The sequence below is a fragment of the Bos grunniens genome, chromosome 22 (genome assembly GCF_055505025.1).
Source record: "Bos grunniens cultivar Pamir isolate PY7600 chromosome 22, Bosgru_T2T1.0, whole genome shotgun sequence".
In the NCBI taxonomy this organism is placed as follows: Eukaryota; Metazoa; Chordata; class Mammalia; order Artiodactyla; family Bovidae; genus Bos; species Bos grunniens.
This window is the reverse complement of record NC_141186.1, coordinates 37,308,431-37,323,066: the sequence shown is the minus strand read 5'-3', so window position 1 is coordinate 37,323,066 and position 14,636 is coordinate 37,308,431. Positions and strand designations below refer to the sequence as shown.

Sequence of the window (14,636 nt, the reverse complement as noted above, 5' to 3'; positions counted from 1 at the left end):
ATAGCTTAATTAAATTTTCAAATGCAATCAAAGATTTTTCAAATGCCCTCAAAAATGATAGCTCATAAAAACAATAATGCCATTTGCAGCAACATGGATGGAACTAGAGAGTGTCATACTGAGTGAAGTCAGACAGAGAAGGAGAAATTCTGTATGGCATCCCTTACATGTGAAATCTAAAAAGAAATGATACAAATGAAATTACTTATAAAACAGAAACAGACTCACAGACTTCAAGAGCAAACTTACGGTTGCCAGGGAAAATGAAGGAAGGAAGGCAAAGTTAGGGAATTTGGGCTAGGCATGTACACACTGCTACGTTTAAAATGGATAACCAACAAGGACCTACTGTATAGCACATGGAATTCTGCTCAGTGTTATGTGGCAGCCTGGATGGGAGCGGGATTTGGAGGAGAAGAAATACATGTACATGCATGGCTGAGTCCCTTCACTGTTCACCTGAAGCTATCTCAACATTGTTTGTTAATCAGCTATACCCCAATACAAAAATAAAAGTTAAAAAAAAAAGATGGCTCTTTTTTTTTAGATGTAGATATACAAGCTGAGCTTAAACATTTGCTTTTTTTAACATGTGACTTTAATAAAGCAATCATTAATTTCTAAACCAAGATACCTTGTGCCACTCAATAAGTTCATTTGGGTTTTTCCATTAGATGTAATGGCCAAACCCGAATGAACTTAGTGGCCAACCCAATACTGCCGAAGTCTTTTCTGTACCCCCAAACCATAGAGAACTTCAGTCACTGTCTCATTTACCCCTTCATTAGAATATAAGCTCCACGAGAATGGTATTTTGCAAGTTAATTCACTGCTGTATTCTCAGTCCTTAGGGCTCTATCAAGCACACGGTAAATGATCAGGAAAAAGTTATTGAGTGAGTGGAGGTTAATCCTCTTTGCCCCTAGATCCTATATGATTCTCAGGTTCTTAATATATTCTGAGAGACTAAAGCCCAGAGACAGTATGAAAGATGGCCAAGATCCTCAATAAAGTCAAATGAAAGTGTTCAGTGACAGTCCTGCGACCATGATTTCCTGGGGCCTCTGCTCTTCAAAGGCATCTCTACTTGCTGTCTCCTCCATGAAGTCTTCCATTGAACTCAATGAGTACCTGATGCCACTTACACGACTCAATCTCATAAGGTTACTTTTGTACTTATTTCAGCTCCTCTAGTGATGGTCTGACATCCACATCTCTATGCCATGCCGATACCCTCACACGCCTTTCAAAAGAGTGAATACCTAAGTGAATGGACAAAAAAAATGGCACTTCCATAAAGCAACTTTTGCGGCCATCGCTGTCACAGAGGTTAAGGACCCAGGCTTTGCAACCAGGCTGCATGAGACGACATCCCATTGCCATGGTGTGGTGGGGTGTGCCCGTAACCCAGGTTTAAGAAATATTATTAATTCCTCAAGCTTTGAAAATAAACCCTAGCCTCAATCTGCAACCAGGCAAGATGAAAGGAAATGCTAAACTCAGGATGCCTGTGGAAACATTTAAAATCATTTGCTTAAGATTTGTCAATAGATATCTGCAAATGTAAAGACTTACCAGGACATGCAGGCCTTCAGGAGAAGAGTTTCAAAGTGGTTTACATTTCAGCTTCAATATTTATAAACAGAATGAAATCCGGAGGGAAGGAGCCTGGAGAGATAAGCCTTTGGGTAAATATTTCAGGAGGCACCGGAAGCTGCTTCTGGGGATGGGCCATTAGGGATTACCAATGAGGGTGGTTGGGTAGAACTGGAGAATAAGATGAAACAGAAGGAAGAAAAATAGAAGAGACTAGGGTTTTAGACCAGGGCATCTCAAATTTTAAAATGCACACGAGTCACCTGGGTTATCTTGTTAAATGTAGCTTCTGATTCAGTAGGTCTGAGCTGCAGCCCAAGATTCTGCATTTTGAACAAGCTCCCAGGTGATGGCAATGCTGCTGATCTATGGGCCACAGTTTGAATAGCCATGATCTATGGTAAGAAATCATCATACACCCCCTGCAAAAACAGCAGCACAATGAGACAAAACAAAACCCCCCAACCCCCCAGATACCCAGAGGTACACACGGTGCTATATTTATTCTCATCAGGTAGGTGTCTTAGAGGCTGTTTCTTAACATAAATTACCTTGATAAGGTTCATTTATCTGCTTAACAAATATTTATTGAGCATCTGAGCAGACAAGGTCTGTGATTTCATGGAGTTTACATTCCAGTACGGGAAATCAGGTAAAACCTCATAAAGAAACCTACAAGCTAAAAAAGATGACATTGGTTCAGGTTGGGAAAAATGCCAAAAGAGAACAAACTAGGGGTTATAGCTTAGAGAGTGGTTTGGAAAGGCAGGCTATTGCGAGGGGTGAGAAATAACTAGCCAGGTAAAAGTTCTAGGGGAAGAGTGTTCAAGCAGTAACTGCAAAGGTCCAAGCTGAGAAACAGTTTGGCAAGTTTGAGGGACAATAACTCAGCGTGAGTGAGGTGCAAGGACCAATGGGGAGAGAATCAGCCCGGAGCCAGATGACAGTAAGGAACCGGGATTTTATGCTAAATGTGAAAGGGGTTAAGCAGAGGAATGACGTGAAGATTTTTAGAAGACCACTCTAAAAAACGGGTACAACTGCACTTATTTACAAAACAGGAGTAGAGTCACAGATATAGAAAACAAATTTATGGTTACCAGAAAGTGAGGGAGGGATAAATTGGGAGACTGTGACTGACATATACAAATGACTATACATAAAACAGATAACTAATACGGACCTACTGTACAGCACAAAGAACTCTACTCAATACTCTGTAATGACCTATACTAGAAAAAGAATCTAAAAAAACCAGAGGATATATGTATAACTAATCCACTTTGTTATACACCTGACATTAATACAACCCTGTAAATAAACTATACTCCAATAATAATTAAAAACAAGACAACTCTGATCAATTATGAAATCATTTGCAGTGGCAAAAGCCATATGTACTTCCTAGTAAAGTAGAATATGGAGCATACAGCATCAATTATGGAATAGTCCCCCTGAATATAGGTATTTAGATCCAATCTGTAGCTTATAGGAATGACAGGAGAGAGAGGAACAAGTCCAAAGAAGTCATGAGAAAGCACTCAGACAAACCCAGGGGGTAGGACGACTGATCTCCTTTCTTTTCAATGAATCAGTGGCATGAAAACACGGAAGGTGAAAAAGAAATAAAAAAGGGAGGGTGAATGGTTTAGATGAAAAGACAGTTAAAAGATAGCATAATAATAATTATTATTAGCAAAATCCACTATATGGATCTTAGTTGATATGTAAACCATCTGTAAGGTGACATTTTTGAAACAACTGGAAACATTTTCAGATGGAGACAGGATCTAAGGTAGTAACAAGGAATTCTTTGAATTATGTCAGGTGTAATAAGTCATTGCATTTAAGGAGAAGAATGTCCTCACTTTATATACATATATATATCTGAAGAATTTAGGAGTGGGAAATCATGTTTGAAATTAGCTAACAACTTGCTTCAAATGAACAGAATATAGCAAAAGGGATGGGAAAGTCACCTCCGAGATTAGGTGGTAAGAGCCCTGAGACTTCCTTCTTACTGGCATTCTCTTTCTGGCTCTTTCAGTTTGTTCATTCTACTGAAGCAAGTTACCACGTCATCTGCTCCCCTAGAGAGGTGTCACTGGACAAGGCACTGAGGGCAGGCCAACAGCCTGCAAAGGACTGCATCCTGAGAACAACCATGGGAGGGAGCCTGGAAGCAGATCCCTCCCCAGTCAGCCTAGAGATGATACCGCAACCCTGACTGTAGCCTGTAAGAGGCCTTGAAGAGGTCTTGGGTCCAGCTAAGCACACCTGCATTCCTGATCCTCAGACGGCGCTGTGACATCAAACAGATGTGTATTAAGTTTTGGGGTGATTTGTTATGCAGCAATAGGTGACAAATGGATGGATAGGTAAATAGATAGACACAGATCAACTATATAATACATCATTATTATATAGATTTACCATACTTCATTTAACTATTCTATTATTATTGGACATTTAGGTGGTTTCCAAGACTTCTGCTATATAAAGCTGTATTACACATGTATTAGTCCAGGTATACCTTTAGGAAAGCGTTCTTTTTCTGCTGCTGCTGCTGCTAAGTCGCTTCAGTCGTGTCCGACTCTGTGCAACCCCATAGACAGTAGCCTACCAGGCTCCTCTGTCCATGGGATTTTCCAGGCAAGAGTACTGGAGTGGGGTGCCATTGCTTTCTCCGATTCTTTTTCTAAATTGAGATAAAATGGACATCTTCTATTTGTTTCAAATGTAGAACATAATGATTCAACATTTGTATATATTGTGGAACGATCACGTTTAGCTAGCATCCATCACCAGAGGGCGAGCTACTCTCTTAGAAACTTTTAAATATGAAACTATTAACTACAGGTTACTAATGAAGGTACGGTGCTACTTTTGAGATTTACTAAGTTACCCTCCAGACGTTTCCGCAATTTATCCTGCATCAGCTGCTAAGTTACTTCCCTGGTGGTCCAGTGATTAAGACTCTGCACTCTCAACGTGGGGGACCCAGGTTCAATCCCCGGTCAGGGAGCTACATCCTGCATGCTTGCAACTACGACCTGGTGTAGAGAGATAAGTAAATATATAATTTTAAAAATTTCTGCCGAAAAGTAGTGCAGAAGTAGAGAACACTTGGGCAAATTCTGAGTATTATTAATTTTTCCTCAGTGGATAGATGAAAAGATTCTCATTGATGTTTTATATTCTGTTGGTTTATTAACTAAATTGGGCAGTTTGCATTTGCTTGTCATCTAAAATCTTTTCTTAAACTAACTGCCTGTTTGCATCTCTTAAACACTTTTTTTCATTTTCCTTTTATACTCATCCTTTTTGTTCTTTAGTGTGTTCTTCCTTTTTCTTCAGTAAGCACTTTATTTAAAACAGTTTTGCTCATCATGTTTGTAAATGAGAATAATGCCTTCATCTGGCCAATATTTTCCTCTCAGTTTGTAATTTATCTGTAGGCTTTATTTATGGGTTTGCTTGTTTTTTTTTTCATATCTAAAGTTTTTACTTTTATGTGGTTAAATTGGTAAATTTTCTTCTTTATAATTTCTGGGTTTTGTATCATTTCCAAAAAAAAAAAAGTACTCGTAGTGGAAGACGTTGATGATGAGAGGGAGGGTGATGGTGATGGTGGAGGCAGGAAGGCAGGGGGAGGATGTCATTCCCTTCCTTTATTGAGGGCCATCATCACTGCTCTAGAAGCCTGCTGCTCACTATGTCATTTAACCCTTGAATTGTCTTCTGAGGTCGATGTCATTATTACTCTGATTTACAAATAAGGAAAATGAGTTCAGAGAAGTAAGCAATTTGTCCAGATTTTAGAAACTGTACTCTTCACCACCACACACTTGCAAAGACTGTGATGCTGTTTCTTGGTGAGTTTATGCCAACAGAGTGTTCTCTGGTCTGTGGCTGCCAAGCCAACTCCCCTTTTTGGGTCCTGGGGATGATTATAACGCTTTTTCATTACCAAGGAAACCTTTTATTCCACAGGAAAATGGAGCCATACAGACTGAACGCACACAAGGAGGCAGAAATGGAAATCCTTGCTGAAAACCAGCTCCTACCTGAGCTGATGGCTTGGGACTCAGAACAGAAGTGTGGCCTTTGATAATTGCTCACATCCTATACCAATTAAATGTTTGGGGAAGCTGACAATGGCTTCCTGATGTGGAAATCACTTTGAAATGTGCAGGCTGGTAGTTAAAGCCTTTAGTCCCACTTGGGCTTCAAGCACAACTACAAAGGAAATATTTTGTAAATTGTACAAGAAGCAAGGATTTGCCAAAGCCTGGGTTAGCCCAAACTGGTCAAGCAATTGCTTTTAACACTTTATTTCCTAAGTGGACTAATACCTGGGGGCAGATGGAAAACAAACTTGACTTCAGACAACACAGGGCTTCCTGAAAGCTGCAGGTCTCTGCACCAAACAGCTGCTGAGTGAAGAGCTTGGCTCTCTTCTTGGACAAAGACTTTTTATTTCAGGTCCAAGTTTGAGGTCGGGGGAATGCAAATGAGCCCAGCACCCCTTTCCTGACCTTTCCTTGACGGAATGGGGATGGCTGCTCCAGTGGAAAGGCCATAGACGTTCCATTTCTAAGCGCTGCTCAGTCACATTAAAAGTCGAACTCCAAAGACAAATGGATCAGAGCAAAGTCTAACCAATTAAGTGAAAACTGAGTTCATCTTAACTTCACAAGGCCTGGGGCTCTTAACTGTTGGTGTCTAGTCCAGAATGTAGTTGAGCAATCACAGGAAATGCTCCTCGAGGGACTTTTTCTTTCCCTCTGCTTGCTCATGAGAAACAAAGTTCTAAATATTTTCTTCTGTCTGTGAAGAAGCTCTCTGGTGTGGAAAGTCGGTGGGTTGGGAGTGAGAAGGAATGGGTTCTAGTCTTGGCACTGCCCTCTAACTAACTGAATGCCCTGGACACAGCTGCATCAGGTCTCAGCTATGCTGAGTGCTTAAGCCCCTGGCTTTGTGAGACAGGCTGTCAGACTCTCTTGAACCCTTAATTTGCTCATCTTTAAAATGGGAATAAAACGAGTGGCTCCACCAGAGAGCTGTCATGAAGGTTCCATGAGAGGACACGTGCAAAGTATTCAGGGCTCAGGGTGAATGGCACCCCCTTGGAGTTGTGTGACAGAATGGCTCTGGCCTGTCACATAGTGTCTTAGTCAGGGTTCTAGAGAGAGACAGAACCAACAAGAGATCTCTACCTATAGTCTACCTGTAATACACATACACGGATATGCACATATGGAATATATCTATAGCTATAAATATCTCTATACATAGAAATATAAAACAGACCCTTGATGAGGGTGAAAGAGGAAAGTGAAAAAACTGGCTTAAAACTCAACATCCAAAAAACTAAGATTAAGGCATCTGTTACATCCCTTCATGACAAATAGATGGGGAAAAAGTGGAAACAGTGACATATTTTATTTTCTTGGGTTCCAAAGTCACTTCAGACGGTGACTATTAAAAGATGTGTGTGCTTTGAAAGAGAAGCTATGACAAACCTAGACAGCATATTAAAAAGTGGAGACATCATGTCACCGACAAAGGTCTGTATATTCAAAGCTATGGCTTTTCCAGTAGTTATGTTCAAATGTGAGAAGAAGGCAGAGCACTGAAGAATTGATGCTTTCAAACTGTGGTGCTAGAGAAGACTATTGAGAGTCTCTTGGACAGCAAGCAGACCAAACCAGACAAGCCTAAAGGTAATCGACCCTGAATGTTCATTGGAAGGGCTGGTGCTGAAGCTGGAACTCCAATACTTTCACTACCTGATATGAAGAACCGACTCACTGGGAAAGTCCCTGGTTCTGGGAAAGACTGAAGGCAAGAGAAGAAGGGGATGACAAAGGATTAAATGGTTGGATGGCATCACTGACTCAAGGGACATGAATCTGAGCAAACTCCACGATCTAGTGAAGGACAGGGAAGACTGGCATGCTGCAGTCCATGGGGTCACAAAGCGTCAGGCATGACTTAGCAACTGAACAACAATGATATTAGACCATATCTTTCTATCATCTGTCTATCTGTGATTCATCTATCTAGAGAGATTTATTTAGGGAAGAAATTAATTTTATGGCTTGTACAATTGTGGAGGCTAGCAGATTTGACGTTGGCAAGGCTGGACAGCAGGCTGGAGACTCAGGGAAGAGTTGACATTGCCATGTGAATGCAGTCTGGAGGCAGAATTCCTTCTTCCTCAGGGGCCTCACTCTTTCTCTTAAGACTTTCAACGGATTGGTGAGGCTCCCCCAGAGTGTGGAGGGTAATCTGCGCTAATGAAACTCTACTGATTTAAATGTTAATCACATCTGAAAAAAATACCTTCCCAGCAATGTCTAGAGTCGTGTCTGTCTCAAAACTGGGTACCCTGGCCTTGCCAAAGTGGCACATACAATTAACCACCACACATAGTACATGCTCAATAAATGCAATTTTTATGATGCTTATTATGTAGCTATTATTACTGTTGTTGCTCTATATATCCTTTCAGGTCCCTTCTAGTCCTGACAGTATCCTCTGATACATAGCCTTCATTCACATTGAAAAGAAGGAAAACAGAAAGAACCATAGTATTCTGTGAGCAAGTGGAGTCTAAGGAGGACATATCCACAGAAACCTCATTTTCTCAACTCCAGGACATGGAGTGCAGGTGAGAGCGGGGGCCAATACCTTTATGCCTTTCCCACAGCAGCCTTTCCCAAATTAAATGGTTTCTATAGCATTTTGCCATTTTCTCATAGCTAAGAGACACTGAGTTCTTGCCACATGCCAGGCAGCATTCCAAATGCTTTCAGTGTATCAGCACATCGTGGCCTCACAGCAACCACGTGACATGGGTACCATTACTGTCCCTCCTCCCACTGAAGAGGAAGGTGAGGCCAGAGAGTATAAGAGTCTTGTCTGAGATCACACAGCTAGGCAGTGGTGACCAACACAAGCCGTTCCATCTTGTTCTACAGCCTGTGGGTGTTGACTGCATGACCACCATGGACAAATACTCAGTGTTGGGGTGATGGGATGAAGGAAAATGACACTGCCTGACAGCCTCATGTTGTGTGAAAAACGATGCTTGGAAGGGTCATTTCCCTAGTGTGCATAAGATCACCTGGGGAGCCTACTAAAATGGCAGATCCCCAGGCCCCATACCTAGAGATGTTGATTAAGCTTGGGGGTATGACCAGGCACCACACAAGGACCCCCTGAAGTCCCCTGCCTTGGCCCAGGGTGCACTGGAGTTGAACAGGCTCCCATATAGAATGTGTACCCATTCTATCGCATTGTGAAACTGAGCACCAAGCACTGAAGAAACATCCTGACTTATCAAGAAAGATGAAGAAGATGAAAAAGGCATTGTACCTATGAAAGTGTCTACACCTGAGAGTGGCTCAAGTCCTAAAAGGCGGTCATAACATAAAGACGGCCCTATATGATGGCAGGCACATCTATCAAAATTCAGTGCATCATCACTTTAGTGTCATAAGAATTCTATATCCTAGGAAGCATATGCAGAACCACAAAATTCTTGCCAAGTTCAGAAGTCTTTGGACCAAGATGGGCAGATATGTATATACACAAGGGCCAGATGGAAAACCCAATCAGGTGATTTAACTGTTGCAGAGTTTGGAATGCAGGTGGAAAACTCAGGCTTATGTGGGTACAGAACATAGGCACAGGGGTTATGAGAACATCCCTCTCTTGTAGCTAAGAGTCATTGACATAAGGCCGGTGTGGCTCTTTGGGGTTCTGGACAATCATGTCAACGCTTGGTCAATCTCTTGGGTCATTACATGTTTGGAAAATATAGTAAACAGACTAATGACCTTTCTTTCCACACCCAAAGATGTCCACAACCCAATGTCCAAAATCTGAGAACACGGGATATTATTTTTCACAGGGGACTTTGCAGATGTGATAAAGGTAAGGATTTTAAGATAGAGAGATCACCCTGATCATCTAATGGGCCCAGTGCAATCACAAGGATCCTTAAAAGAATGAGGCAAGTGAGGCAAAGTTGGAAAAAGGTGACATTTTCTCTTGCTTCTAGATCAGGCTGTGCATCTAAGCAATTGCTAATAAATTGTGAATATAGAGATTAACAGACTAAGTGAAGTTACGACAAGGATAAATAGATCATGACATCACTTATATGTGGAATCTAAAAAATTTGATAATAATGAACTTATTTACAAAACAGAAACAGACCTACAGATTTAGAAAACAAACTATGGTTACTGAAGGGGGAAGGGGGAGGGCAGAGAGATCAATTAGGAGTTTGGGATTAACATATACACACTAATATTTATAAAACAGAAAACCAATAGACATACTGTATAGAACAGGGAACTCTACTGAACACTCTGTAATAACCTATATGGGAAAAGAATCTTTAAAGAATAGATCCATGTGTATGCATAACTAAAACACTTTGTTATAAACTTGAAACTTAGACAACATTGTAAATTAACCACACTTCAGTATAAAATAAAAAGTTTAAGAAAAGTCGTTCATTAATTTTCATGTACTGCCTTAAAATTATTGCCCTCTTCTCACGGGTTGGACAGACACAGTGAGGACACTGTGTATAAGTGAGGACACTGTGTATAAGTGAGGACACTGTGTATAAGTGAGGACACTGTGTATAAGGACACCACCTTGAGAAAGGCCAAGCCACAGACCAGAAAAAGCCCAAGTCCTCTGTGACATACAGAATAGAGTCGCTGACCAGGTTCAGCTGTCTGCTGACCTCTGTGTGGTGAACAAGAGAAAAATAAAAGCCCGTCTTATTCTGGGGTCTCTCTGTCACAGCTCTGTGATAAAATGAATTGTGTCTTTCCAAAATTCGTATGTTGAAGCCCAGACCCCAACTGTGATTGAACTTGGAGATATGGATTGTAAGGATTAAGTGAGGTCAGGAGGAAGGGCTCTGTCCTGTAGGACTAGTATTCTTATAAGAAGTGAGGTAGACACCAGATCGCTCTCCTGTCCTCAGTGCTCACACCAAGGAAAGGCCATCTGAGGACACAGTGAGAAGACAGCTGTCTGCAAGCAAGGAAGACAGGCCTCACCAGAAACCAACCCTGAGGGCACCTTGATGCCGGACTCTGACCTTCAGAACTGCCAGAGAACACATCTTTGATGTTTAGAATATCCGGTCTGTGATGTGCTGTTATGGCGGCCCCAGGGGCCTGGCACAGCCTCTTAGCCTGTATTCTAAATAATAAAGCTGACCCTTGAACAACATGGTAGTTAATCCAATAAAAACTTATAGTCAGTTCTCTGTATTCATAGTGCTTTCATATCTGTAGATTCAACCAATAACAGACCATGTAGTACTATAGCATTTCCTATTGAAAAAAACCCACATGTGCGTGGACCTGGGCAGTTAATGTTTGTGTTGTTCAAGGGTCAGCTGGACAATGCTGCATCCCTAGTGCCTAGAACAACGACTGGAAATTAGTAGATGTGCTATGAACAGTATTCGGGTAAATGAGTAGAACAGAAAGACAATATTTAATCTGTGCAGTGCTATAAAAATGTAAAGAATTAACAGATTCTATAGAGATTATGTCTGCCCATTCACTCATCCAACCATTCACCTTTCTATCACTCTGGCTGTATTCATTTGCAGGCAAATGAAACCTCATCTTTGAATCCTACCAGTGTCTTCTCCTCCACAGTCCACCCTGAATCTACCCATGGTCAGCTCCTGTGCATTTTATTACCTTTATCACTTCAAAATTTTCCACCATTACAACGGTCACCATTCTAACCCAGATCCTGTTATCACTGGCTTACTTTGCAATAATTGCTTCCAAACTGTTCCTCTTGTCTCTGTAGTTGATCCCGTTGCAGAGACTTCTATTAATAGTTATTTGTGTCAAATCCATTTTGCTTCTAGGAACAGATTCCTCATTTCATTTAGTCTGGCAACACACCCTGAGAAATAACCCTAATTCTCTACTGCTTCTGCAGCTTAGGTTCAAGAACAGGGCTCAATTCTGGCTGAGAAGATACAAGGGGAATTTGTTGGGTGATGTTTCTGGAAAACCCCTTTCAGAAAACGGAAAGCTGGGACTAGGCTACTTTTGACCATTCCCCCCACTCTTTTATTTTTGTTGCTTGGAATTTGGGAGTGATTGCTGGAGCTCTGGCAGCCACATGGAAATATGGAAGACTGAGGAAAGGAGATAAAGAAATGACATCTCTGATGATTTTGTGGAGCTACAATACCAGCCTTGAATTGCCTATCTTCAGGCTTCTCCTACATAATGGTGAAATATACTTTTTAATGTGTAAGCCATTGCAGTCAGGTCTCTGTAATTAGAAGCTGAACACAACTCCTAACTGATACAGAATCCATGCCTTCCACATTGTCAGCTTAGATACACTGATGCCCATTTGCAGTACTGCTACTTGCTACCACTAGCGCAGGGCTAAAGCATCTTCATACAACACAATCCCATGTGACAGGAGGCATGTCAACAGCCTCATTTTACAGATGAGGAAACTGGGGTTTAGGATCACATAGTCAGTACACATCAGACAAAAGACTGGAACCCAGGTCTCAGATGAAGCTGTGGGCTGACAAGAAACTATGAAACTATGGTGCAAGCCATGGGATCTGGAGATTTTATACATGTACACATACATGTGCATGCAAACACACACACACACACACACACACACACACGTAATCTTGAGTGGAGATGTGTTCCTTTTGCCTGTCTTCATGCTATCTACCCTTTTCTGATAGCACAGCCTTTCTTTTCTGGGATAGCTGGTCTTTCAACTGAAGTTGTTGATCACCTGCCTCTAGGAGGGCACATAATCCCAGCCCTCTTGACAATGTCACTCGTTCAGAAGTGGCCATGCAACCCAATCAGAGCCAAAGTTCTTTCTGAGACTGTCACTTACTCACTGTATGTGAATGTGGGCCCATCTGCATCTCAAAGGCTCTGTCTGCTTTTTCAAAAAATGATGCTAAGTCTATTACCTGCTCGAGAACAAACTAAAACAATCTAGTAAAGGCTCCTGCATACAGGGATGTTCACTTACTATTAGCTGTTCTTTAGATCTCTTTGGAAAGCTCTCATTTTCCAGGAATCAGTCTCTAGAATAGAAATATTGTTACATGAAAATTAACAATTAAGCCCCCAAATCTCACTTAAATTTTCTGTTCTGTTTGGTTACTTGTTTCCCCATTGCACAGACAAGAGGTTTCTTTGTCTGATTTTCAGAATAACCACTTCCACTAACTGATTTAAGTGGTGAAAAGACAAACCTTGAGACAGTCCCCATTCTTTATCTGTCTCCAGAATGGCAAATGCAATCAGTGCGATTAAGAAAGCCTGCATTTCTTCTCAATATGGTAATCTTAAAAACTAGAAAAAATAAAACAAAACAAAACTAGAGGCATGTTCATCCCATCTTGAATCAAGTGTCCAGAAATCACGTGAAACACAAATGTTTGGATGTGGTCATGGTATTTATTCGCAGTATATTTTCACAATGTATTAATAAAGGAGAATAACACTTATTCATACATTGAATATAACTTCCTGGAGCACTCTGAAGTTTGTGTGGGTTTGGAGAATACTGACAGGTTTCTCCTAATCTCTTTGGCTCTTGAAGTGGGAAGGTTTCTCAAATCGAGTGTCTGACGGGTGACGACTCTTCTTCCATCAGGCTGGAAGGGCAGAAAGACCATGGCTTTGGCAGTTCCATTTTGGAAAGAAGTAACAAACAGGACTTCCACAGATGAATGGATCCAAAGATAAGAAAGACTCAGGCATCTTGTACTCCATAGTTCATTTTATTCCTGAATGCCAATTACTGCAGCAGCCACGGACACTGACAGGGTTTAAAGTTCATGGCTCAAAGGGGCTAAGTCACCAGCCAAAGTTTTCATGCAAAAGGCAATCCTGATGACTAGGATTCCGGTTCTGGATTTCTCCAGGTGTGCTGGGGGGCTGAAGTTCACCGCCCCCCCATGCATCCTCTGTCGCAATTGTTGACATAGACACCATTTCAGAGTATCTTGGCAAAACGCTGAGCGGCTCTCATTGGCTCAATGTCACTCTGTAATGAAGCTGCTTGAAGGACCCTCTCTTTAACCAGAGGGACGAAGGCACCATTAACTGAAGCAAAGTACTGATAAGAATAACAACAAGAACAAAGTCCCATTCTCTTCCCAAGAAGCCATGTTTAAAAACAAGGGTAAACAATTGGTCTTATTTTATTCAAGTGACTCTGTCCATTGAAAATTGTCCTTCGGCTTCTCCCTTCTATTAAAAGTGTTTACAGTTCTGAGCCTGATTATCACTTAAATACACACAATATTAGCACCAAGGCAGCAATTTTTTTTTCCCAGAGATCACAAGAAACTGAATAGATACTTAACATAATTAATAGCTGGTACAACCTGTGACATCACTAAATTACCAATTGGCTAATGACACATTCCTAGAAATGCCGACAATATCCTCATACAACTCTCATAGCACCTTGATGGTAGCTAAGTTGTTTCTTATAAAAAATTACAATTAAAAAAAAGTAACATAAAACATTTACAGATAGAAAGTAAACAATAGTGTACCGTGATAATAAAGGATCACTTTTGTCATAGCACTACATATAATGTAGAGTACGTAAAATGCAGTGGTCTGACTGCAGGGGACGAAATAATGTGAAAGGCAGTCATAATAGAATCATTTTACGTACAAAAATATTACATCACAATAAATAATTTCAAACATAAATATTAAACTTTACATCATTAGGTTATTCCACATTTATATACACACACACATATATACATATGTATGTGTATATAAGTATATATATATGCATATGTACACACAGGCACACAAATGCTCACACACACACACACATACACACACACACACACAAATTTTAAGGTGGAGGTATTTCATCACTATCCTTCATCCATCCCATAATGGCTTCCTCTTCTGAGCACCTGAAAGCAAAGGAACCAACCAGGAAATGTAAATCTT

General features: G+C 40.9%; 2 protein-coding genes across 5 annotated transcripts in view; both read right to left on the bottom strand.

Moving 5' to 3' along the window:
- Window positions 1-1,663, bottom strand: part of PRICKLE2 (prickle planar cell polarity protein 2) — a 392,599-nt gene extending 390,936 nt beyond the window's left edge. The window contains exon 1 of the mRNA XM_086367032.1: window positions 1,576-1,663. The gene's annotated coding sequence lies outside the window, so the exon portion shown is untranslated. The remainder of the gene's footprint in view (window positions 1-1,575) is intronic.
- An 11,426-nt stretch (window positions 1,664-13,089) lies between these two features.
- Window positions 13,090-14,636, bottom strand: part of ADAMTS9 (ADAM metallopeptidase with thrombospondin type 1 motif 9) — a 162,532-nt gene continuing 160,985 nt past the window's right edge. For all 4 annotated transcript variants that reach the window (XM_086367020.1, XM_086367022.1, XM_086367023.1 and 1 more), the window contains one exon: window positions 13,090-14,599. The gene's annotated coding sequence lies outside the window, so the exon portion shown is untranslated. The remainder of the gene's footprint in view (window positions 14,600-14,636) is intronic.